General features: G+C 42.8%; 1 long non-coding RNA gene and 1 pseudogene across 5 annotated transcripts; one reads left to right on the forward strand and one right to left on the reverse strand.

The window, feature by feature from the left end:
• Positions 1–620: 620 nt before the first annotated feature.
• Positions 621–21862, forward strand: LOC147309575 (uncharacterized). Of its 5 annotated transcripts, XR_015125686.1 has the most exons (5): positions 831–1775; positions 2286–2419; positions 2781–2941; positions 3007–3215; positions 20513–21862. It is a non-coding gene; the product is annotated as an uncharacterized LOC147309575 (long non-coding RNA). The 5 variants fall into 5 exon arrangements; XR_015125687.1 differs by lacking the exons at positions 831–1775; positions 2286–2419 and adding an exon at positions 621–732; XR_015125684.1 differs by having other exon boundaries at positions 831–2419.
• Positions 11193–13157, reverse strand: LOC147309576 (uncharacterized; annotated as a pseudogene).
• Positions 21863–26944: the final 5082 nt, after the last annotated feature.

A 26944-nucleotide genomic window follows, 5' to 3' on the forward strand; every position in this document is an offset into this window, starting at 1 on the left:
TGAATGATGTAAGGTAGGAGGAGGTGGACTGTTCCATTTCACGCACAAGGATGGACATCTGCACAATCCCTTAGGGCAGCTTTGAAAATGCATTGGCCTTCAATTCATTGTACATTCACTACTCTACATTAAGGTGTAGATATATATATAGATATATCAATATACAGTACTTGTATCCTGCACCAACATAAAGTGGGACACTGAACAGGCATCACTGACGGATTGGCTTGAAGTATTTCAGATCAAATATATTTTGGGTTAGGAGGGGTAGCATAGAGGTAGCCTTGTGTCTCACTGTTTACTACTGTGAAGTCATCAAACCTGTAGCATTTAGTGAAGCTCAGAAGTGTTGCATGTTAGAAATCCACCGCACTGATATTAATCTTTAATAGGGCTGAAAAAATTTGAGAGCAAAGAAAACAACTGCTGTTTAATGCCCTCCGCTACCTTAGTTTAATTGGTCACATGACTGCATCACATGACTAAAATGTGTCATCGTTTTCAAGGCTCCAGTTCGATGGCCAAAATGTGACACAAAAACTGTGTTTTCAAATCTATCCGCTTCTTGTGATCACACATACTTCTTTTTGTGCCTCTAAAACATCCTCGTTTGTCTTTCCAGAACAGACATATGATGTCGTAACTGTCGGAGCACCGGCCTCTCACTGCCAGGGTTTCTAAAAATGGCGTTCTGAGGAAGCTCATCCAGAAGTTTGAGGAAGCAAAGAAACAGTAAGTTGAGAGTAAAGTCGGGCGTCACATTAGGGCTGGGCGATATGGCCTAAAATCCATATCGCTGTATAATTTGAAGCACGTGCGGTAATGATATATATCGGGAAATATTCTTTTCTTCTGTATAACATATTTTCCACACTATATGGCACACTTAATTAATTTTCTCAAAAATCGAAAGAGTGCCTATGTATGAATTCTGGTTGTGCTTACTGACCTCGAACCGATTTTGGCGTGCAGACATCTGTTAAAAAATGTTTTAGTACTACTTTGGTAAGCTGCACTGCTTGATGGATTGTCAGAGCATTACGGCTGCCGTAGTGAGGAGCTTCATGGAGTAATCTGGGTCCAAAACTCCGTGGGCTTCAGCTCCCAAAGTCGGATGAACACTGAGAGTTAAAAACGGTCTAAATTCTTTCATCTTTAATAAAATCATCAACCTTGCTGCTTTACCAGGTGTAACAATTAAGTTTAACATCCATGCATCAATGAAAACAGAATTTATTAAATTTAACGGAGTTACAAGTTAACAGGAAGTTAGCTTGCTAGTTTCCACCTAAACATTTCATACCATGTTCTGACTGAGAGAATTTTTAAAATAATTAAAACGTACAGCTCTGCTACCACTTCCAACATAAATGAAGACAGAAAAGTAAACAGCAGTGGCGTTTGCAGGGTTACTGAAGTTGGACTACCTGGTATATAATGTTGTGCTACGTGATTGCTAGCGACACAGGTTTGTTAGCATAACATTAGCACAGTGAAGCTGGAGGATGAACGCCAGCTTCACTTTTTTCCACTTGATAAAAGTTAACGTGAGGGATTCTGGTGGTTAGGGACAAATGCAATGGCATAGCGATGACCTCTGCTCCTGTTTTGGGTTTTTATATTTTGCTTTATTCGTCTTGTGATTTGTATTTAAACAGTCGTTTTTGGTCATCTTGTTTCTTCAATTTCTGCATTAATACTTCAGTTCCCATTTTATGGCTTCCTCTTAATTTTGCTTTTGTTACTTTTCCAATCAGCGTAAATGAGGAGGAATGGTGAGTCCTTGCACTGCTTTGCTTGTTTTCATTTGACTGAACTAACTTCATTAGAGTTATTTGATATTGTATTTTGCACTATCCTACTGTATATTACTGTAATAGTAGTATTCTTATTGTATATATGGTATATCTTATTCCTCTGTTCCTCTGTCTCTCTTGCTGCATTGAGTATGTGTATGACTAAAGAATTTCCCTCGGGATAAATAAAGTTCTTCTTATCTTATCCTTAAGATTTGTACAACAAAGTATTTTCAGTTTTAAGCTGGAAGAATGGGGTTTTGCACAGCTTATCATGTTAATGCAAGGAAAAAAGGGCACGTAGCGCATCGGTGATGTGTTCACTAATATAGAACTAAAATGTGTGTTACCTTAAAATGAGCAAATCCTTTGTCACAAAGTTGTATATGAATACTGCTCATTGTATAAATTCAGTCATTTTAAAGTCTATCAAAAACAAGTCAAATCCTGACAATATTAATGAGACGTTTCTAAAATTCTTCTACACAGATGGTCTGAATTTGTGAAGCGAGTGGTATCGCTCTCCGTCCCCGGCAGTCGGCTCCTCCTTGTTTTTTCTAAGCCACGATTAGGCTCGTTGAGAGCAGGCATGTGCATGCAGACAGTGTTTGTTTTTACATCTGGTGGGTAACATCCCTCCCTATATTTTTGGAACAGTACCTCTGAAGCTTGATTTAGATTTCTGCACGAAATTTACGTTCTAACTTCAGATGTAACACCTCTTAACACTAAACCGGTCCATTCCACACTGTTGTTTCCAGTTACAGCGTATATTTCCTGCTGAAGCATATTTCAGGCATAAGACAGAAACATTACAAAAATATACACCTGCAGGCCACTCTATTGTCTTTATTTGACTAAATGCACTAAATTGCTGCCACAAGCTTTTGAACACATGTACCTAATAAAGTGGCTGGTGAGTGTAAGAGTATCCTCAGTCCCAGCTTGGATAAAGACGTGTCTGTGTGTCTTTGTTCCCTGCAGTAGTGCCCTCTCCAGCTCAGTCATCATCCACATACCCCAGGACACTGTCCGAGCCAAAGAGATCATCGCCCACGTCAACACGCAGAAGACTCAGGTCAGCTATTACGCAGAGGCTATCTCAAGCTGCCAAAGACCAATCGCTCGCCAGTCTGGCTGACAAGGTACTAAAAGTGTTTGACGTTACGTGGGGACGCTTCATATTTCATTCATACCCTCTTCCTTTCAGACCCGTCAGCTGGTGACAGTGTGCGGCTGCAAGCTTCAGCTATTTAGGCCCTGAACGCAGTACGGGGCGAGTACATCGCAACCAAAGCTTCTCCTTCCGCTGAGTCTGAACAAGTAGTGCTCCGCAATGACCAGGATACGCTGAGAGCAAAGTACAGCGGTCACAACAGCCAGTCGTCACTGCACGTGGACTGGCACGAAGAGGAGTGGGTGAGTTGATCAGCAGTTATTGGCTGTTTTCTGATTCCAGATTTTTTATTTCTTTAGCATGAGAACAGACAAGCTTAGTTTCTTGGCACACATTGTGGATTAGGGCTGGGCCATATTATACCGTTCACGGTAATACCGGTATAATGTTAGGCAACGATAGGAAAATGAAATATCGCGATAGAATGGGAGTAAAACGCGCATGCGCAGTGCCTTTGTTTTCATACGCACATGGCCGATTGTTGAGTGAAACAGATGATCCAGAATTGGTTTGTAAAAATGGTGCAACTTCCGTGATGTGGAACTGGTTTGGTGTTTGTCCGTCAGATACACAACAAAGCACATTTTTTTGCAGAACATGCAAGCGGCCGTTGTTATTGTCGTATTTGTCGGACTAAGATGCTCTTAAATCTGGGAGTAATCTGGGTCCTAAACTCCGTATGCTTCAGGTCAAACAACACTGCAGCATCACTTAGAGTTAAAAACTGTCTAAATTCTTTCATCTTTAATAAAACGATCAGCATTGCTGCTTTACGAGGTGTAACTATAAAGTTTAACTTCCAGGCATCCATGAAAACAAAAGTTATTACATTTAACGGAGTTAGAAGTTAGCAGGAAGCTAGCGGAAGTTAGCTCGCTAGTTTCGCTAGTTACCTAAGCATGATATTGCATGTTCTGACTGAGAGATTTCTGAAAAAATTCAAACGTACAGCTCTGCTATCACTTCCAACATAAATGAAGACAGGAAACTAAACAGCAGTGACGTTTGTAGGGTTACTGAAGTTGGGCTAGCTGGTATATAATGATGTGCTACGTGATCGCTAGCGACACAGCTATGTTAGCATAACATAAACAGTGAAGCTGGAGGACGAACACTAACACTTTTCCACTTATAAAAGTTAACGTGAAGGTTCTTCATGGTTAGAGACAAATGCAATCGCATGGCAGGATGCTGTAAACGGACCAAACTTCAGTCAGGAGAACAACTGAGATAATCCATCCACAATACGAGGTTAGTCATTAATATACTGCAACAACATGGGAATAGAGCAGCTGCCAGAGAATTCAACATTAAGGAATCAATGGTACAGAAATGGAGGAAGCAAGAAGAATGAGTTTAATAAAGTTTGATTTATCTGACTGCTTTGTTTCGCTTAATGTGCCTTATAATCCCGTGCACCTTGTTGTAACTTTATGCAGTGTTGCTCCAACTGCCCGTGTAGCGTGGGTTGTGGTCAACAATAACTTTAGACCAAGCACAGAGGACTGAGACGAGGCTATGGTGGAGGTCTAGACTTTTACTCCATAAGCTCAGAACACATACAATAACACAGTACCACCTACTGGTGGGAGGTAGTAATAGCTGCTGCTTATTACAATATACCACATCCCTCTTTTCCGAGATAAAGATACTACCTCTTAACTCCAATATTTTGTAACATAAATGCACCTTTTAAATCGTAGGAACATTAACAATATTATATTCTTGAGACATTAAGTAGAGCACACCTCAGATTGCTTGTCACTTGAGCAATGCAAATACACATCAGTGTAGTGTTTTGAAACAGATGAACACATGACAGATTAGATAAGACATGTCAAAATGAACATATGAAACATGACATATTTTCTCTCTTTGCCAACAAGACAGTTATCTAGCTTGTACAGAACAACGCAGGTACAGGATAGAGTGACTTTAAGTTTCCCAATCACTTAGTCTCTATACCTGGCAGGGCGTATTATTGCTCGGCCACTGCGTGTGTAACATGTGGGTGTGTTGTCCATACTTGCAGGACTAGAGTTTTGTGGGGTGTCATTTGCTGGTGGCTCCACTGGCTCTTGGGTGTGAACGGACAGTTCATCTGGGTCCATGGGTGTGTCCTTGAACAGACTTGGGTGTATTTTCCTCAGATGTCTCCTGTTCCTCCTGAGCACTTTACCATCTGGTGTTTGCACAGTGTAGGAGCGTGGTTCCTCTCGCCGATGAGTTACAACAGCTGGCTCCCAACCGCGCCTTGTTTGCATGTGCACAGTCTCGCCTGGGGTCAGAACAGGCAATGGTCTTGCGTGCTGATCATAGTGGCGTTTCCGCTTTGATTGCAACCTGCGCACTTTGTCGTGAATGTTCTGTGGGGTTGACTGCCTCAACACAGCACTGGTGCATGGCAGGGTGCTGCGGAGAACCCGTCCCATCAACATTTGTGCAGGTGACACACTAAGTCCTGTGACTGGAGTGTTCCTCAAAGACAACAGCACTAGATGTGGGTCTGTTCCAGTCCGTGCGGCTTTCTTAAGTGCATGTTTGACAGTCTTTATGGCTCGCTCCGCCATGCCATTCGAAGAAGGAAAGCCGGGACTGGAGAAAGTTAGGTTTATCTCCCAGGATGCTGCAAACGATCTCATCTCGTGGCTGGCGAATGGAACATGATCGCTCACTATCTCTTTGGGAATTCCGTGTCTTGCGAAGACTGATTTCATCTTCTGAATCACAGAGTGTGCCGTTTTGTCAGGTAAGTTAAGAACTTCTGGATATTTTGATAAATAATCCACTAACAAAAGATATGGATGATCGTTCAGTTCGAAGATGTCTGCTCCGATTTTCATCCATGGCAGCTCTGGAATCTGGTGTGGAATAAGCGGTTCAGCCTGGTTCTTTGGCTGCATTTGCTGGCATTGTTCACACTTTTCAAGCATGGTCTCTATGTCGCGTGACATGCCAGGCCAGTACAGCACTCTTCTTGCTTTGGCTTTTGTGCGCTGCACGCCTTGGTGGGCAAGGTGCAGCTTCTCCAGGATCACACGCCTGAAGCTTTGGGGTATTACGATCTTGTCCCCGATCATAATAATGTCATCGTGGAAACTGATATCGTGTCTCATAGGCCAGTAGCTGTGGAGTGTTTTGTCTAAACTCTTCCTTCTGGGCGGTGTTAAGATTCAATATTGAGGAAGGGTACAAGAGGTGATCGAAGAATAACCACACCAATCCGGCCGGGTGAAGTCAAACGATGATTTTAATGAATACACGCGTGGGAAGACAACTCTGTACGCAGACAGGAAGTAGTCTTCGACTTAATCAAAGCATGAACAGATATTTTATAGCATCAGGGTTTGTTTACTGACGCCCCTTCATGCGTCACAGATACATTTTATACATAGATCAGATCAACATCATCATGACTTTTCACCTAGAAAATCATCTTCTATTTTCATGACTAGCCCTTCCTGTCTACCTTTCAGTTCTTGTCTTGTTCCTCTTTCTTGCCGAGACACCAAGAAACGGTTCCTCTTTTACCAAGACAATTTTGCAGTTACAGCCAAACATAACTAACCTCTCCTCTAAATAAATCTAATTTAAAGTGTGTGTGTGTGTGTGTGTGTTGACCTCACATGCTCTTTGTGTCACCTCTTCACCTACTGTCTGTGTCTCGTCCTCAAATGCTCTTTCTCAATTCACCTGTTGCACTTCTGACCTTTTACCAGACCAGAAGCTCACTGAGACTATGTGTATGTCTTCTACTAAATGAATGTTTTAATCAAGAACCTCTACTAAAACCTTAATATAAAATGATCTGATATATAAGTGTTTTGTAAGCATGTATTGCGATTCCTTCTATGGCTCCAAGTCACTTGCACAATAGATTGTCCGAACATCGCGCCGAACAAAGCTTCCGACCCCCAATTAATTGACCGAGCTCCAACTCTTTAATAAGCACAGATATGCATTGTGTATAAAATAGTCATAACTGCTTAAGGCCTTCTTAAAGCTATCTGTTACATTGTTAAAACCTCGTCTTAGCCTGCGGCTCAAAATAACTTCCTGCTTCTTTCTGCATACAACTTCCTGTCAGCCTGCAACTCAGTCTTTCTGAAAGAGACACTGTTTAAACCTTGGAATGCAATATCCATGCTGCAGATTATATTATTAATGCAATGACAATTATTTAACAATAGCAGTAAAATAATTTCCCTCCTCGACACTCCCCCTTTTGACCTCTGGAACACCAGAGGTCACAATACATTGTGTCCTCACGCAGACCCTTCTCTGGTGGTCTCGAACCTCGAGATCTCCAGGATCCTCGCCCCTCCTGTGGTCGCCGAGATCGATCTTCTGCAAAGGAAACAAAACACCTTTTCTTGCATCTCCCTAACTTATCCTATCTGGGACCCTTTAATTAAAAGCCTGATCCTAATTATCTTCTTAACTTATTGACTTGTATTTATGTATACTCTTCAACGTTACTCATCACTTTAAAATTCTTTTAAGCGCTGGTTTCACGTCCAGTTGCTCGCTCTACTTTCCCTTATCTGATCATCAACATCCTGTGCACAAGTTGTCGCTGCTGCAAGTTAATCTACTCCAAAAGAAAACAACCACTTTAATCAATTAAGTTTAAGCATATAAGCAATTACTCCTGTATACATTTCATCATAGCTAAATGCTGCCTTGAAACAACTCCTATGTGTTAACACTAACTTCATTTTAAAACCTCACATTTCCTATGTTAACACCTGTTTTGGTATAACCTTTTTATTTCATTTTGCTCCCTTAATGTAACAATACCTTCTAATTCTAATGTATCAGACTTAACCAAAATATATGCTTTCCTTCCTCTTTGGTCCTTCTTTAAGTTCAGTTAAAAGCTAAATGAATTTAGGGCCTTTTGCCTGGAATCACTACTGTCATGTGTGTTTCTTAACTCTGTGTCTGTAAGCGTGTGCAATCCTTCATGAACTCATATTATCCTCACAGTAGATTGGCTAATCATAGCGCTAGCCAAAGGCTCGTGACCCTCCAGAGACAAATTTGAGCCACAACTCCTTTAAAAGCACAAAATGCAATATGTATAAAATAGTTATAACTGCACCTGAAATACAAAGTTAACATCATCATAAACATCTTATGGTCATCAAAGCAATGGGCAGGGCTGCGACCCAATTTAGCCCTGTCTGCGCACAAATTTTAGCCAACTTGTTTTTCAAATTTAGGTTCATCCTCTCTACCTTTCCTTGAGATTGAGGATGAAAGACCGTCCCGAACTTATGTTGCACTCCCAACATCCTCTCTACCTCTTGCAAATCTTTATTCTTGAAGTGAGTACCATTGTCTGATCTAATTCTCTTGGGAAACCCATGCCTTGGAATGTAATGATTGATTAAGCACTTAATCACGCTTTTCGCGTCTTCACATTTGGTCGCCCATGCTTCGGGCCATCCAGTCAAAACATCCACACACACCAACAAATACCTCACCCCACCTGGGCCTGTATCAATCATGTCGGTATAATCAATCACGACCTCTTCTCCTGGCCTTCCTGGCATGAGGAACTTACCAGCTTCAGGTTTTACTGCTGGCTTTGGGTTGTGTGCCCCACAAATTAGGCACGTTCTGGCCTTTTCCAGTATCATCCTTCTCAAATCAGGATGCCACCATCGGCACAAATTTCTCTCCATCTGTTTCACTCCCACGTGACCAAGCCCGTGAGCCTCATTCACCTTTTGTTCCGCCATTTTGGCCGTTAAAGCGGGACGCCCATCTGGCCCCCTCCACAAACCGCCATCTTGCCAGGCTCCTTTGTTTTCCCACACCCCCTTTTCCTCTGGGGATGTCTCCTCCTGAGCCTTTCTAACTTCTTCCATGCTGTTAGTGCTAACCTCCTCTTCTGGGGTTACCTGCACCAGTTGTCTCTCTCCTTTCTAGCCCGCTGCTTCCTTTGCGGCTTCCTCAGCTTTCTGATTTCCTCTTGCCACCATACTGTCTGCTTGTGAGTGGCCTTTGCATTTTATAATACTTACCTCGTCTGGGTCCTCCAGGGCCTTTTCCAGTTCCTCCATTTCCTTTTTGTGACAGATGGGTGCATTAGTGGCCGTCCTGAACCCGGCTCTCTTCCACTGAGCCAGTTCCACATGAGCTGCTCCAAACGCATATGCTGAGTCAGTGTAGATGTTCACTCTCATGTTTTTAGCCAACCTCAGGGCTCGAGTTAGGGCTATCACTTCAGCTCTCTGAGCCGACTGTTGTCCCTCGATTTTTCCTTCAACCTGGGCTTTCTTAATACAGTCATGTGGTTCTCCTGACCCCATTAGGTCTGCCATATTTATTCCTTCATGTGTGAATATCAGATTTGGCGCCTCTAAAATTTTGCTGAACCTTTGTTGCGTCAGTGGAGTCATTGTGAATGCCTGTGAGTTCACATAGGCCACTACACTGTGTGTAGTAAGCACTTTCAGTGGGTGTTCCCTCACTATATGTGCTGTTTTCTGAATTATCTTTGCTACTCCTGCTGCGTGTTGTGTGCATGTGGGATGCCTTGCTTCTGTTGAATTTAATCTTATGCTGACATACATAAGTACATCCCTACCTCCCCCTTTTTTCTGAAACAACACACCATTCACAACTCCCTTTGTTTCTGAAACATCAAGATAAAATGCCTCATCATAGTTAGGTGTGGCCAGATCTGTGGCTCTTGACAAATCCTGTTTTAGTGAAATGAACGCTGTCTCTGTGTCCGGCGTCCAAGGCAATTCAGCCTTCAGATTTCGAACACCAACTTTCTTGATCAGGTCCCTTAAAGGGGCCGTTTTACCCGCATAGTTCGGAATGAACTGCCTGCTGTAACCTGTCAAGCCAAGAAAGGAAAGCAACTCCTTCACAGTTCTTGGTTTTGGATGTGTCAAAATTTGGTCTCTGTGTGTGTTCATTAACCCCACTGATCTGTGTGCGATCACCCGGCCCAGGAATGTTACCTCTGGCCGGACCAACTGCAGTTTTTCTTTGCTCACTTTGAAGCCACACTCCGCCAATCTGTTCAACACCACGAGCGATGCTGCCGTACAGGCCGCTGCTGACGGGGCTGCAATAAGAAGATCATCAACATACTCTATTAATGTACAGCCCCCTGGCAGTTGACATGGGGACAATGTCTCTTTCAACACCTGATTAAAAATTCCTGGTGAGAGTGCAAAGCCTTGTGGTAGGCGTGTGTACCTAAATTTGCGGCCTCTGTATGTGAATGAGAAAATGTCTCTGAGTGACTCGTGCAGTGGGAGACAAAAGAATGCATTCGCTAGGTCAATACATGTGAACCACTTTTGGTCTTCAGTTTTGTGCTTCTATTATGGTCTGTTAAATGGTATGTCAGACTTCAGCTGGAACAGGACAGGCGAACAGTTAGCTAGACCTACATCTGTGGGCCCTGCGGACCACAAAGTACCAGGCAATTTTGAGAGCTCAGCTACTGCATCAGGATGATCCATTCTTTCCCTGCCATGTATTTTGGAGATTTCTTTATGTTCTAAGATCACTGCATCGTTGGACAAACAAGTTATGCGATATATTTTACATTTTGGTGCATACCAGACATTTGGAACTTGGGTGCCTTGCCAGCATGCATTGTCCAGCGCCCGCTTGACCATTGGTCCCAGATCTCTTGGCCCATGACCCTCGTGGACCGCCAATGTAATGTGAGGGGCTGAATCCTCTCCCACATTGTACCAAGGCAGTTGTTCATCAGTAAATTTCACAGCCGCGGCCACACCTTCTGGTCCAACATAAATGTTATGTGTTTGCACATTCCACGTCTGTCCCTCAAGATCAGACTGGAACTGTTCCCGATAGATATCGTTATCTTCCCTATCATAAAAGAGTGTAACGTGGAAAGGATCTCGCAGAGGGGAATAGACGGCCAGGCTCATTATCCAGGGTTTCCATAGCTGATAATGTCTCAGAATGCCTCCTTCCACTAGCCTCCCCCAGTAGATTTCGGCAGTGGGTTGTTCAGAGTTCTGGACTAGATATTGAGTCTTTGAAGGTGATCCCAGTTTCACAAGCAGGTCCCTGCCCATGAGATTTTCCAGGCACCTGTGAGGACACCACATATTGGTGCCTCAAAGTCTGTTTTCCCAGCTGTGTCAATGCTGGATCATCATCATTGACAGCATAGGTTCTGCCGTCCCCACGCTGTTCAGTTTCTCCGGGCTCCATCAGTATTGCTCCCCCTCCCAGCCCCAGTCGGCTACTGGGTACTGGGGGGCTGGTGCTGCATTCGGGTTTGGAGCCTGATGTGCTCCCCTGTAAGCAACTCTTTGTCTTGGGCCTCCTCGTGCCTGGGATTGATAGCCTCGCCCCTGATAGTTCTGCGGCGGTTCAGGGCAATCTCGGGCCCAGTGTCCTTCTGCTCCACATCTCAGACACGCAGTCCAAGACACTCTGCCAGGATTCCCCGGATTCCGAGCCCTTTGTCCTCCCCCACGGATCCACCACGCCCTCTCTGCGGTCCACCGGTCCCCCAATTCCCTACGGGTTGACGCTGCCTTGGTGCATTGGCGGGCCAACGATCATCAGGGTAGAGACCCGGATCCTGATCTGACCAGTCAGGCACAGGATCGGGCTGAGACCTTGCCACCATTATTTTCCTTGCGCTCTCTTTATCCTCTTTCTTTCTGTCTCCTGCTTTGTTTTTTGCTTCTGCCAGCTGCAACTTGACCAGCCACGCCTGGGCTTCCTCCAACTCTTTCTTTTGTTTGTTTGCCAAATCCTGTTCCTGCTGAAGTCTGTGGGTCACATGTCTGTCCCACTGCACCGAGTCTGCAACGGCAAAATCTGGGTTCTTTTCCAAGTCAACTGCAACCTGATTGGGCAGCCCTGCCAGCACTGCCGAACGAAACCACGCTCTACTTTCACCCTCCTTCCCCGGATGTATTCCTGTTCCTAACAACCATTGTTCCTTTGCTTTAGCTAAACACTCTCTGGGTGTGTTTTTAGGATCCCAAATAATTTTTGGAATGGCTCCAAAGTTAGGAGTTGGGTCCTTCTCCCGAACTGCATCTGCTAAGTCACTCTGCACCTCATGATATTTCAGGTCATTTGCATATCTAGTTGTTTGAGCTATCTGCTCTACATCTGCTAACCCACCACCCAGCATACAACGTCCGGCCAAAGTGCGAAAGTCGCCCAGCGCTAATTCTTCTCCTTCCCAATGTTCTCCTTTGGTTATTGGTGGAAGTTGTTTAACCAATGCTTCCAAATCTCTCACCTTATAGGCGCGATAAACTGGTTCGTTCTTTGGACCTGCTATCAGAGGCAGACTTAAACCAGGGTCAGGAGCTCCTTGTTCAAAACTCACTCTTCTACTCTTCCTCAACTTTCCTTTCCCCTTTGAGCTCTTAAATATGGGCTGTCTCTGTGCTTGGTCTCTCTTCACACTTCTTTTCCTCAAAATTAGGCTTGTACTTGGTTGGGGTTCAGCTCCTCCATCTTCGTCCTCCTCATCGTCTTCTTCTTCTGATGACGTCGCACGGTCTTCATTCTCCTCTTCTGGCCCTCCCTGCATTACTCTCTGTTTTATAACCTCCAATGCCGTTAATGCCTCTATGGACGCACGTAGGGCCTCATGCATTTGTCCATACACTTCTCCTTCAGTTTTTAACACCAAGCTCAGAGGTATTTTATCACCCAGCCCTTTCTGTTGGGATGTAATAAGTTTGCTTACCTCAACCTCCATCGCTTGGCACTCTTTCTCTGCTGATTTTAGTGCTCCAGGTGAAGCCAAACGAATAGCTTTCTTAAGCTGTTCAAGCTGATCCTTCAGAGGTTTGCATCCCCTTTTCCCACTAGGTGTTGCACCCGAGCTGTCAGCCATTCTCTGAAACACAGACTTACCTCTTCCAATGGCGTTGGTCGACTCCACCTTCTTGGTCTAGGTCACCCAGACACGCTTAACTTTCGGTTTCAATCTTCGTCTCGCTGTTCTCGCAACCACTGGCTCCTCTTCCCCTGCTCGGTGATACACAAAGTTTAACCCAGCACTTTAGACGCTGTCCTCGCGTTCTCAAGCGTTGACACTCAATCAAAATTATTCGCCCTCAAAGTGTTAATATATGACACCAGCAACCCTTATGCGCAACGCGCTCACCTCCGTATACTTACCTCTCCAATAGTTCCTCGGATTAGTGTTTTTTCATTTATTTTAAACCCATTAACGGCACTGCGCGTCCCTTATATACTTTACAACAACACACCCTCAAGGGTCCCTCAACTTGTCCCGTACTAATAAGTCTAAAACCAAGAAATCACCTTTATGACATTATGTCAAAGCTTTCTCCATGTTGCACAGCCTGCCACAGGTTTAACAAAAAAATCGCTGCCCGAGAAGGCTCCCACATATCAAGGTGGTCGTTTTCACAAACTTCCAGCAGACCCTCAAATAAACAAAAACAACGACCCAGGCAGGCTTCCAGTTCAGCCTCCTCAATTTCTATGCACACTGAAAACTCATGGGGAGATTCTTCTGTCTCCCCGTGTCCTACACAATTCACCTCCAAATGATCCCCTACAATTGAAATTTCAGTGTGGAATGACGCAGAGATTAACATTTCCTTATTTATTCACTATATGTAACCTGAATTTTCTCTCTCTTATCAAATAACCAAGGTTATCTTTACAATTTGTTATTGAACTACTAATTAAGTTGCTTTTTATTGTGTCAGTGATAAACTGCCCCTAAAAAGTCCACTTTATTGCGTGCTCATTGAGTTACTTCTATCAAAACTATTTAACAAGTTCAATTTACACATACTCATTAATTTGTCACGCTTATTAGTGGCTCATGGTTGCTTAAAGCCTATGTCTGACTTGACCACAGAGTTAGAGCATCATTCAATCCTCCCAGGATGACCACTCCACTTACTCTGCATCCAGTCAGCTCATGCATTAACAACCCTTTTATTTTTTGTTTATGCCTTCAAATCCACCTTAAATCTTCTTACCTAAACGTTGGTTTTAAACACAAACAATTCTTATATTCTATTTTGAAACGCTGTCACCATTCATATATTTACAATGTTATTATTTACTAAGCCAGCATTTTAATCACAGACATTTATCCACATTTACAAACAATAGTTATAGAGCTCAATGACACACAAAACCGAAAGCATAGTCCTCTCATGCGCTCTGCATCAGCTGCCTCATTTGCATGCACACACACTCTTCATCTAAGAATAGCAGCAGGCAGTCAGTGCATTGCTGACTCGACCCACAGAGATCTTTTTTATTACAGAGACGTCTTATATTTACAACTGCACAGATTTTATGCCTTTTAACACCTACCGAATTTCGAAAAATTTAAGTTAACGGTCTAACCGATAAACTCCCTGAGTTTTTTACGATCAATTAACCAGTATCTGTCCAACAGTTTCTGGCCTCATCTCTAAAATCCCTAACTCAATTTAAAAGTGTCCAACACCCAAGGTCCAACCTTTGCTGCCCAAAAAAGCGCAGATACCGTTCCAAACGGTAAGGAGATTCTAACTCCTAGCTATTTTGGAGGTTCCCAAGTTCTCCCCGGTTGCCAACCGTACTAACCCTATTCGCCGATAGGTCAGGGCCAAGCGTCCTTGGCCGGGAGGGAGCGTTACCTCCGAGAACTGCGCTTCCTAGAACCCCCACGGTTCCGTTCTAAAATAATTTATAATACTTTGAAACAACAATCAACACCCGAAACAAGTGTATAACTGAAGCAGGTCCAACCTTATAACCAAAAAATAAGCAAATTCCCTAACATACTAAAATCATTTCCAGCAGTCCAACTGCTTCCCGCGGTCCAACCGCATTAAATCCTTTCCAGCAGTCCAACTGCTTTAAATCCTCAGTACTGTCATGAGATTCTCATCAAAATCAAAACAGACATCCACCAGTAACTTCAGTGAGTAGACTTAAATTTTATCATTTCCAATTTGGCACACTTTGGAAATAATTCAACAGGTAGTGCCTTACCTTTTGGATAAGCCGGCTTATGCCCACTCACTTAGACCACTGGAATTCATGTCTGCCCGTCAGACCACCCAAGACCCCGGATTTCTCCGTCCAAACCTCCAACTCTCCCTCCTCAATAACCGGACGAAGCCCCCAAATGTTAAGATTCAATATTGAGGAAGGGTACAAGAGGTGATCGAAGAATAACCACACCAATCCGGCCGGGTGAAGTCAAACGATGATTTTAATGAATACACGCGTGGGAAGACAACTCTGTACGCAGACAGGAAGTAGTCTTCGACTTAATCAAAGCATGAACAGATATTTTATAGCATCAGGGTTTGTTTACTGACGCCCCTTCATGCGTCACAGATACATTTTATACATAGATCAGATCAACATCATCATGACTTTTCACCTAGAAAATCATCTTCTATTTTCATGACTAGCCCTTCCTGTCTACCTTTCAGTTCTTGTCTTGTTCCTCTTTCTTGCCGAGACACCAAGAAACGGTTCCTCTTTTACCAAGACAATTTTGCAGTTACAGCCAAACATAACTAACCTCTCCTCTAAATAAATCTAATTTAAAGTGTGTGTGTGTGTGTGTGTGTTGACCTCACATGCTCTTTGTGTCACCTCTTCACCTACTGTCTGTGTCTCGTCCTCAAATGCTCTTTCTCAATTCACCTGTTGCACTTCTGACCTTTTACCAGACCAGAAGCTCACTGAGACTATGTGTATGTCTTCTACTAAATGAATGTTTTAATCAAGAACCTCTACTAAAACCTTAATATAAAATGATCTGATATATAAGTGTTTTGTAAGCATGTATTGCGATTCCTTCTATGGCTCCAAGTCACTTGCACAATAGATTGTCCGAACATCGCGCCGAACAAAGCTTCCGACCCCCAATTAATTGACCGAGCTCCAACTCTTTAATAAGCACAGATATGCATTGTGTATAAAATAGTCATAACTGCTTAAGGCCTTCTTAAAGCTATCTGTTACATTGTTAAAACCTCGTCTTAGCCTGCGGCTCAAAATAACTTCCTGCTTCTTTCTGCATACAACTTCCTGTCAGCCTGCAACTCAGTCTTTCTGAAAGAGACACTGTTTAAACCTTGGAATGCAATATCCATGCTGCAGATTATATTATTAATGCAATGACAATTATTTAACAATAGCAGTAAAATAATTTCCCTCCTCGACAGCGGCCATCCGTTGAAGTGTCTTTCACGCACGGCTTGTAGTACGCTGTCTGCTGCCACTGCTTTTTTCAGGTCACACAATGTTTTCTCGCTCAATGCTGCTGTGGCCTCCAGAGCATACACAACTCTTTCATCATTTGCGTTTTCACTCACGTTTCCGTCGTCACTGGTAGTTGTGGCACGTGAGAGTGCATCGGCTATGAACATGTCTCTGCCGGGGGTGTATGTGACGGTGAGATCATATCTCTGTAGTTGCAGCAGCATTCCTTGTAGCCTCGCTGGTGCCTTGCATAGCGGTTTGCGCACTATCGCCTCCAGGGGTTTATGATCAGATTGCACTGTCACTGGTCTTCCATAGACATACTGGTGGAATCGTTTAGCGGCAAACACAATGGCTAGCAACTCTTTTTCTATTTGTGCATACCTTTTTTCTGTGTCTGTGAGTGCTCGTGACGCGTAACACACAGGTTGTCCGTCTTGTAATAGGCATGCGCCCAGCCCATCTTTTGAAGAATCGGCCTGCAGTGTTAGTGGTTTCTTGTGGTCATAAAATCTCAACACTGGAGCTTGTGTGAGCGTCGACTTGAGCGTCTGTAACGCTACTGTGTGATGTGGCTGCCACTGCCACACTGTGTCCTTCTTGAGTAGCTGTCTCAAAGGTGCTGTGAGCGATGCTTCATTTTGGATGTACTGTGCCAAAAACTTCGTCATTCCCAGCAGACGCTGAAGGCTTTGTTTGTCTTCTGGAGTCGGCATGTCGACAATAGCTTTGATCTTTGAAACATCTGCTTTCTGCCCTGCTGCTGTGATGATATGGCCCATGTATTTCACTGTGTCAACTTTGAACTGAATTTTGTCCTTGTTAAACTTCACGTTAGCTGCTCTTGCTTTCTCCATGACCTTCTGCAGGATTTCATCGTGTTCGTGCTCTGATGTAGCTGCAATTATCATATCATCTGCAATGATAAATACACAAGGAATGTTGCCGAAAGTCTCACAATTCTTTTGTTGAAAGACCTCGCTGGCTGATTTGATCCCGAATGGGAGTCGGAGGAAGCGATATCGGCCCCAAGGTGTATTGAAGGTACAGAGCTTTGATGACGGCTCGTCCAGCTTGATCTGCCAGTATCCATCTTTTTCATCCAATATGGTGAAGATGGATTTTCCTGCTAGCTTGCTGCGAACGTCCTCGTGTGTGGGAATGGAGTAGTGCTGGCGTTTAACTGCTTGGTTCAGATCACAAGGGTCCAAGCACACCCTTAGTGTTCCGTTCTTCTTCTGTGTGGCGACAAGACTGTTGACCCAATCTGTAGGCTCATTGACAGGCATTATGACATCTCTGTTTTGTAAGTCCTGTAGCATCTTCTTCAGCGCATCCATTATGGAGAGTGGCACGTTCCTGCATGCGTGAATCACAGGTGTTGCATTTGGGTCAATATGTATGTGGTGAAGTCCAGGGAACTCACCTAAGCCTGTGAACACATCAGCGTACATCTCCACAAGTTCTTCCGAGGTAGAAGGTGGTTTAGCTGATTTCGGTACAGAGGATGTCATGGCAAGGGTCTCAACTCGTTGCACCAGATGGAGCTCTTCACAAGCTTGTCCACCTAGGATCGGTTTATCTGCATGGCTTGATACAAGAAAGTCAAACACAGCCTTGTGCTTCCGTGCTTCACACTCAAGAGACACCACACCATCTGCACGTATGCGGGCTCCACCAAAAGCTATGAGTACAGTCTTTGTGGGCTGTAACCGAGGCATATCTGGTAACTCGTCATAAACTGATCTGGGGAGCACATTTGCGTCCGCACCTGTGTCTAGCTTGAAGGTGAGTGGTACGTCTCCGATTGTCACACTTTCATGCCATTTGCCAGTCTTGTGCTTGTCGCTGGATACCATGCCGATGTATAGTGAATCGCCATCAGTTTCAATGTTGTTAATAGTTTTTGTTTTCTTGAAGTGTCTACTCTTCTCTGCGCTAGCTCTGCACACTTTTGAGAAGTGGTTATTTTTCCCACACTTGTGACATGTTGCCCCATAGGCTGGACACTGTCGGAATGCGTGTTTGTTGCCACATTTGTGACAAACTGTTTGTTTGTCGTTGCTCAGTTTGTTTTTACTGTGTCCTGATTTAATGTATCCTGGCATTTTTCTTAATGCGTCCACTGACGTGTCTTGGGCTGCAGTTATTGACTGCATGGCCTGAATCTGTGACTTGGCCACTTCTGCTGATCTGCATATTTCTATCGTCTTGCGCAGTGTGAGGTCGTTGCCACGAAGCAATCTCTCTTTTAGTCTTGCGTCACTTATGCTGAACACCAATTTATCCCTGATCATGTCGTCCTCATTGATCCCAAATTCACAACTTTTACTTCTCTGACGGAGTTCCGTGACATATCTGTCCACTGTTATATCCGCCGACATTGGGTATGACCAGAACTTGTGGCGTTCAAAAACAACGTTCTTTCGTGGACTACAGTATTCCTTAAACGTTTTCAAAATGTCCGCCATTGTCAGTGCGTCTCCGGTCGGGGTCACTGTGAGCGTGTTGTACACTTCAAGCGCTTCTTCGCCGATAGTGTGGAGAAGAATGGCTATTTTAACCTTTTCATCCTTCTCCAACGCACCCGTAGCAGTCATATACAGTCCGAATCTTTGTTCCCATCTGCGCCAGGTCTCAGATAAATTGCCTGTGAGCAGTAGCGGTGATGGTGGCTTGAATTGCTCCATGCCGTTAGCAATGGCTACTGTTAGCTAATCTACGGCTAGCTTACTCACGTCGCGGTCCCTGTTCACACGGTCTTGCCGACTTCTGACACCATGTTGTAACTTTATGCAGTGTTGCTCCAACTGCCCGTGTAGCGTGGGTTGTGGTCAACAATAACTTTAGACCAAGCACAGAGGACTGAGACGAGGCTATGGTGGAGGTCTAGACTTTTACTCCATAAGCTCAGAACACATACAATAACACAGTACCACCTACTGGTGGGAGGTAGTAATAGCTGCTGCTTATTACAATATACCACACACCTTATGGTCCGAAAAATGCGTACTGCACACTGCAGTTTAATGTTGCAAAGCACCTCTTTTTAACTTCAGTGGATATTATACATGGTTATGCTCAGGATATGTCAGCCCATTTCTAGTGGAAATGCCTTTTGGTTAAACTTTCAGCAAGGAATTTGCATTTGTACTGTTACATTTTTATAAAGCTTTAATGTACATAAAAACCAGCTTCTTGTTTAAGTGAATATAAATGGAAGGTTGTCTTTTTGCGCTAGTAATGTTGTGGAGTTGTATTTTGTCTCGCATCAATTATATCGTCGGTTATATCGTTATCGCAAATTTTCAAATATATATCGTGATAAATATTTTTGGCCATATCGCCCTGCTCTATTGTGGATACAGCTTAATATCTTAACTAGACTCTGAACTCTGTTTTTCTTTTCTTGTTGCTTCTTCTTCTTCTTGAGTCATCCCTCTCATGTTGATTTCCAGCTCAGGTCACTCCTTACTTTTAAGAAGTTGGAGGATTCGTGAGCAGATTTTTCCTTCACCATATCAGCCGACTTTATTCTAGAGAAAATACTCTTAAATGACTCTTCTTTAAAAAGTGTTCAGTGTTTTATGTCTGGTCCGTGTGTCATCTTTGTCTTTACAATGTTGCAGCAATACTGTAGTAATGATATGATATGATATACCTTTATTAGTCCCACAAGGGGAAATTTAAATGTTGGTTTAGTGTAAGCTCAGCTTTTTAACTAATGTAAGAAGTGTTATGACTGACTCGTTTTTAATACCTAAATCTGGCCTCAGTGCACAAACCTAAATGAATCGGTACATATGAAAGCGCCCAAGTCACAAGCTGTGTTCAAGGACATGGATAAAACAAAAAGGTTCAAATTTGTGCACAAAAACCCCACAAATCAGTGTCACTGTTTTAAAATCTGCTGCGAGACCGCTCTAAATGTCAGCTTTTTCTTTACGTAAAGACTGGGGTCTGTAACATATCAGCTCGTTTCTTATTTATTAAAGAACATGCCTGACACCAGGCTTTTGAGTTAACGGCTCCATTAGATCTCTGCAAGTATTTTTAAGTATTTTTAGGTTCTTTCCAGCAGGATTTGTGGCTAGTTCTGGAGCTTGACCCTAAAAGATTTCAGTGTGTCGGTGCTTCTGCTTTCCCTGTTGTCCTTCTGTTCCGTCTTTTTTTCTGTTTCTGTCAAATTTAAAAACAACTGCACTCTGAAATACACACTCTTTGCAAGATGTTGTCTAAACTAGTGGTTGGAAGGCATATTTGTGTTTGGTCTCTGATGGTTTATTTACACTTTTTGCAGGCCACGCCCACGGACTACAGAGCCATGATGAGCAACAAAGCCAAGAAGTCTATGGACTTCCTGCTGATGAAGGACACCGCCCCGACGATGGCCACGGACGTGTCACTGCAGTACCGCCTCGACATCGTCTTCTGCCAAACGGTCACCTACACATATTTTAATTATTGAATGTCTGAGCTGATGCGTTTATCCTGCAGTGACTCAGAGTGAAGGAGAAGGCCAAGAAGAAGTGTAAATATCATAAAAGCAAGGAGTTCAGAGCTCTACGACTTAGTGTCTTTATGGTATTTATGTGTGTAATGGAGACCAGGGGTTCCATTACCCTTACTTGTATTTTTATTAATTGACTGACTGATTTGTATTTAAAAACCATAATGAAGAAAAACACACACTGGTTGATTGTGATCTTTATTAGGATTTTTGGGTTGTTATTTAAGTGACTCGTGAAAGGTGAAGAGACAGGGGGACTGGCCATCCTACCTGTGTCAGGAAAAGAACCCGTGTTAGAGCTGTTCACATTTAAACATTTGTCTGTAACCTAAATTAGTTGTATATGTAAAAAGAGAAGTGTTAACAGTACTCACTTTGTAAAGAGTAAAAGCAGCTCAATCACCTGCTTATGAGCTCCTGGAGCAAACCAATGTGCCAGGCTAGGGGAGTGTGTGTTGGAGTGATTTTGTTAAAAGTTGTCATTATTGTGCTTGGACCTTGTCTTGAACTGTATGTTCAGATATTTTTCTGTTCCTCCCCCACATGTAGGATGTTGGGGATGTTACTAGCTATAGTTTTCAACTGCAGGCCCAATCTATGTAAGATTCTGGTTTCCTTATTTGGTAAGGAATGTTCACTTCCTGCCCTTTACAGTATGGGCTCACCATGTAAATGGTGGACTGTTAAAGAGGTTAAGCCATATACGAGGTTGAGGGGAGATGCCCTTTTATGACTAGAGATGCGGTTAAAACGTTTGTAACCAGGAAGTCACGTATACAGACACACATACACTCTCTCTCTCTCACACACACACACACACACACACACACACACACACACACACACACACACACACACACACACACACACACACACACACAGTGCCTTAGCTTTTACCACACAACATATGGGGTTTACAATGGGCGGTTGTGTAACTGTTTTCATTCAATAAAAGGCTGGAGTTGGAGTTGTCTGAGTTTGGGTGTAGAGCTTGCAACTCTGAGAATCTGACCAGGCTTCCCCTGCACAAGTAAAAACCAATCGAACTCTGATTGTCTTACTTTGTTCTGAGTCAGCGAGGGCTGAAACCTAACTGTGTGGTTAAGGTGTTTTAATGCAACGGTCCCCAACCGCCGGGCCACGGACCGTCGTTTGGTCGAGAGATGAGGCTCGGGTGTGAAATGTATGGTTTTCAGAGTTTTTATCGTTATTTTGTTATCGTTTTTATCGTTAACTCTGTTTTCCTGGGTCTTTCACGTGTGTTATGAATAAATCTTCTTTTTTTCCGGTACCGGTACTAGTTTTATTTTGTTGTATTTATCTGTGACACCTTAAAGGCCGGTCCATGAAAATATTGTCGGGCATAAACCGGTCCGTGGCGCAAAAAAGGTTGGGGACCGCTGTTTTAATGTATATAGAAGAGACTGAAGTTTATATGTTATGGAATTATTTATAGGACTTGTTCCAAATCTTCATATGTCTATGATGTGCTATATCAGCCCATTCTCACTCCCGAGGCGTAACATGTCGACGTTTTGTCACGTCCCGTGGCGTTCCTGAGGAACGCGAAAGGAGACCTTTGGCGTTCTTATGGTACGCGGCGGGCTATGGCTGGAATCCAGTGCAATGACGCTCCCGCGGTAATAGACGTTCCAGCCCTGTATTCCAGCCCTAAACCTAACCTTATCCCTAGCCCTGACCATAACCTTATTCCTGACCTTAACCAGGACTTTAATGATGTTAAATAGCGTGTTTCTAAGCGATTTGAAGAAAAAGAGCAAACATGTGTAGATTCAGTCCAGACGGTTCTCATATTTCCTCTTTTTTCCGAGGTCGTCATTTAGGAACGTGGTGGGTAGCCAAAAACGTAATATGGTGACGATTTGTCACCTAGCGTAAAATGTAACGTAATATGGTGACGATTTGTCACCTAGCGTAAAATGTTACGCTTTGGGAGTGAGAACGTGTTGGTTATATTGTAGTGGTTTTCTTATGGGGAGGGTTTTGTTTTCCTTTGGTTTGCTGACCCCCAGACTTGGTCTATTCCAGATGCTCACCTGAATCAGGTAGAGTATGACAGGAAGCCATTTGCTTTTCAGAAGGGTTGGATTCTTTGCTGTATCACCATGTGTTCTGTTGAAAACACGCAGTTCTTTGAATCTTTGGGCTGAAGGAAGGACAATACTCGGTGTATCAATGCTCAATCAACAATCATTTATTTCCATACAATTCAACAATAAGAGCATTAGAACGTCCGGACGGGAGAGATGCTACCAGAGGGTCAGGCACATGTCTCAAAAATGGTGACGGGTTGCTCAGCTTTTTATAGTCTCTAGTGGCCCCCAGCTAGTCGTAAAAGCCAAAACATCACATTTTTTCTCTGTTACAGCGCCTAAGTTATGACCTCGGCAGTTGTTTCTCTGCTTTCTGTAAGGTGGGGGTGTGGAATGTGGTCTATCTATCTCCCCTGTCTTTAGACACAGAGTCTCCTGCTTACAACCTTCTCTTCATGATTCAACAATTAAGCATGTCAAGAAAACAGTGTCACACATTCCCAGCAGATCAAGGATACAGAGTGATGCACATTTATCTAATGAACTAATATGTGAATATGTTCTGTTAACTCAAAAATATAATGAGAACTAAACTACATACAGATCACACACTCTATTTTAAAGGGTATAATGTGATCTACAGCAGTATTCTAATTCAACTACTTTGATTACATATATAAGGTAACATATAATAACAGAATAATATCACAATACCCTCTTTTGATCTCTCATTAAAGAGATCACTAATAACAAGCACTTCAGCGTTGCAAGGTCCAGGTTTTCTTGATCCTGAGGCCCTCTGTCCCCCTTTAACGGGTGGACCATATGGGGGATGACCTCTGTGTTCACGCAGTTCAGATGCAAGCAAAGTTAGATTTACAACCATAACAGCAGTTACAGATGACACTCCCATCACTCCCCATTTTCCCACAGCTTTATTTTGGTGCTCCAGTTTTCCACTCCCATTTTAATGCCCCCTTATACCTTTCAAATGTACTTAGACTAGAACCTCTGTCTAAGGAGCTTTTAACCTTTATTTTTATTGCTGCAGCTACCAGTGTCTTCCAGTTGGGTGATTCTCAGCTTCTTTCTTCGACCTCCGGGGTTAGACCACCCTTTAGTCATTGCACAGTTCTGGGGATTATTCTACCCCGATTCCAAACAAGGATCCGTGTGTTTTGGGTTCACCGGCGTGTCCCCCTTTTTGCCAAGAGCCTCTTGAACCTCGTTGGTCTGATGTTCCTGGTTTTCGCCAACCCCTTCATGGTTATTGCTGTGTTTGTGGGATCCATCTTCTCCAGGAGCCCAAACGTCATGACACTTGACCCCAGTTGCTGTCTCGGCAGTCCCTACATCTGTCCCTGCTGTGAAGGGTCCTCACATCTCCGGGTCCCCGTCTGGTGTCTGTTCCTTTCTCTGCAAGAGACAGAAAACCAAAACACCTCTCTCCCTAGCCTTGATAATCTAATATTGTTATCCATTGTTCTTCTAATGATTCAAATTTGGTTTAAAATATTATGTTCAGGACTTATTCTAATCATAATCTATGTGTGTGTAAAAGAAATCAAAAATTAGTGAACCCTTTCTAAGTCTAACACATTATAAGCTTAAGTTTTACCATAGCTAATTTATTAAACACAAAAATAAACTCATAGAAATTTTCATATCACCATTGTTTGATGTTCAAACTCAACTCCCCCTTTTTGACACACTCCCATGTGTCAATTCATTGGAGCTAGACAATTAAAAGAGAAGGTTGGTGACATCATATCTCAGAAAGTATCAGAAATTCTTCTCTCGAGTACCGTTGCTCCAGCCTTGTCATCCCTGAGGATCTTCGATCCCGAAAATGTCCCTTCTCCTCATGTAATAAAGTCTGTCATCCTTCCATGCCCTGGTAACTGGTCCATCCAGAGCTGTAACATTTTGAAATGTACATACAACAAGCCAAACCACACCTTGGTCACACCAACCCTTTTCTGCCCCGAAGATGTCCAATGCCATCCTAGTATGGACTGTCAAAAGTGGCTTTAACACTGACTATCCTGACAATCCATTTTATAACGTTTCCTGGTCAGATTTGCCAATCTCTGCACCAGGGTTTTAAACTTTTCGCCATTTCCATTAGTTGTTATTGTTATTTAGTTTCGACTCCAGATTTTCAATTTTTACCAGTTGTAATTAGTTTTTACCAATTCTTTGCTAGTTTAGTGTAGTTTTTATTTTCTGAAAATCCTTAGTTTCAATTTAGTTTTATTTGTGTTTTGCAAAAATTAAGTGTAACAAAATCCCAGTTCCATCATATCAGTCATGCTCTTCTGGTTATCCTTGGGTGTTGAGACTAATAACTATTAACTCTTGCCTCACCGTGTGGTCCTAATTTTGGTTGGAGTGAATTGATAACCTTTTGAAGGTGATTGTTTCACACCTTTATTTGGATGTCCCAGTCCTGTTGTCTCGGGATACATCACGCTGCCTTATCTGGGGTTAGCTGTTTTCTGGGGATGCGGGTTGAGTGGGTGAGCTCTTCAAGGAGGGGGAGTGTGCTCCCCCTGATGAGGTCTTCTAGGTAAGCTAGGTTAACCTTCTTGTGTGAGCTTTTCAATTGCACTTTAAGGTTAGTGGGACTTTTAGTTTTATAAATGTCCCTCATGACCCCCTGATGACCCAGTATTTCATTTTTGCACATTGTAGTACACATTTTAGTTTTTGCTTCTAGCTCGCATACTCTACTTGCCACTCCTCTAATTCCTGATGTTTCTTAGAGAGGGCAACAGTACCTTTAAAATTATATCACATGTGTGGGGGTGTGGCCTTGCCACTTGTTTTGCCCACCTTTTCAAAATGGCTGGCGTGCCCACAAGCATATTTCATGGAAAAAGAAAGGTAAGCTTGATATTTACATTTAAAATGTTTTGTTAAACTCAGATTTTTATTTTATTCTTTTTGCAAGTACCCCTCCTCGGTGGCGAGAAACTGTTGGTGTGGTCAAGTGGGTGCTCTAGAAACAAACGCTCAGGACAGAACAGTTATCAGTCATGTACTTCCTACAAATTTTGCATATGTTTTATTCCATATTGATCCTCTGAGTGTAATGGTACATTTTAATTTGAATTTATCCAAACTAAACACAATATTTTCTTTATTTACTTTGCTCTTGTTCTTTTTCAGTACCACATCCTATCAAATGTCCCTGTCGATTACATTCTACATTTAATAACTTACTATTTCAAGTGAGAACCTAAATCATGTGGACCAATGTTTATTATTGCATATCTCTATTCTGAATGTGGCCAGTCATTCATAGGTATTGTTCAATTTTGGCGATTTTCCTCTATAAAATTTAATTGACTTTTTTACAGTGGCCTGCTGTGGTTAATAGTAACATATTCCAGTCATGAGTGGTATCAAAAGTCTTCTCCACTGTAGCATTTGGCATTCCCAATAATATAACATGATACCTTAATCAAAACACAGTTAATATAGCACAGTTTTCTTGATGCAAACATCAGTAACTCAAAATCAGCAACCACAGTGTTAAGTCTGCAGTTCATACTTATGTGAAGCTAGAGTCTCCTCCTCCAGTCTCTCTTATCCTCCTGCTCCTGAAAAAACAAAACAAAACAAAGCGAAGCATCCACCCTTCTCTTGTCGGCTGGGTGAATTGTTTATGAATTGTTTATTGGCATTTACTAATCCTAAAGTGGGTGCAGTCATTGTCTCAGTATCAAGTTAGTCAAAACTTTTAGTCGTCAGTCCATCACAGTCCATTCACATGCATACCTCCATACACATTCATACCAGATGTTGCTGATAATGGAGTCTCCCGCGCAACCTATTCGAGCCTCCATCACCAGCAAGATGACGTCATCATTTTAAAGGAAAACAATTCCTTGTTGTTTTTTTTTTTTTTTTTTTTTGGGCCGGATTGACTCGGTGCAATCCTTTTAGATCAGTGTAAAAATAATATTTTATAGCGCTTTAAATTTCAATCTTTCAGGCCTTGTTTAAAGAGCTGATTTAAAGAGCTGATTGTTAAATCATGAACTCACAAAATATCAACATATCACCACTGGTGGATCACACCTCTCAGATGTTTTTTTTTTTCTCCAGTGCACTGTAACAAAAACGAAAACAGACATAACCAACAAAATACTACTAAAATAAC

The sequence above is a fragment of the Aulonocara sp. 'chitande type north' Nkhata Bay genome, linkage group LG17, assembly GCF_057382095.1.
Source record: "Aulonocara sp. 'chitande type north' Nkhata Bay isolate Kocher_YH1m ecotype deep benthic linkage group LG17, A_spYH_male_GT1.1, whole genome shotgun sequence".
Classification (NCBI taxonomy): Eukaryota; Metazoa; Chordata; class Actinopteri; order Cichliformes; family Cichlidae; genus Aulonocara; species Aulonocara sp. 'chitande type north' Nkhata Bay.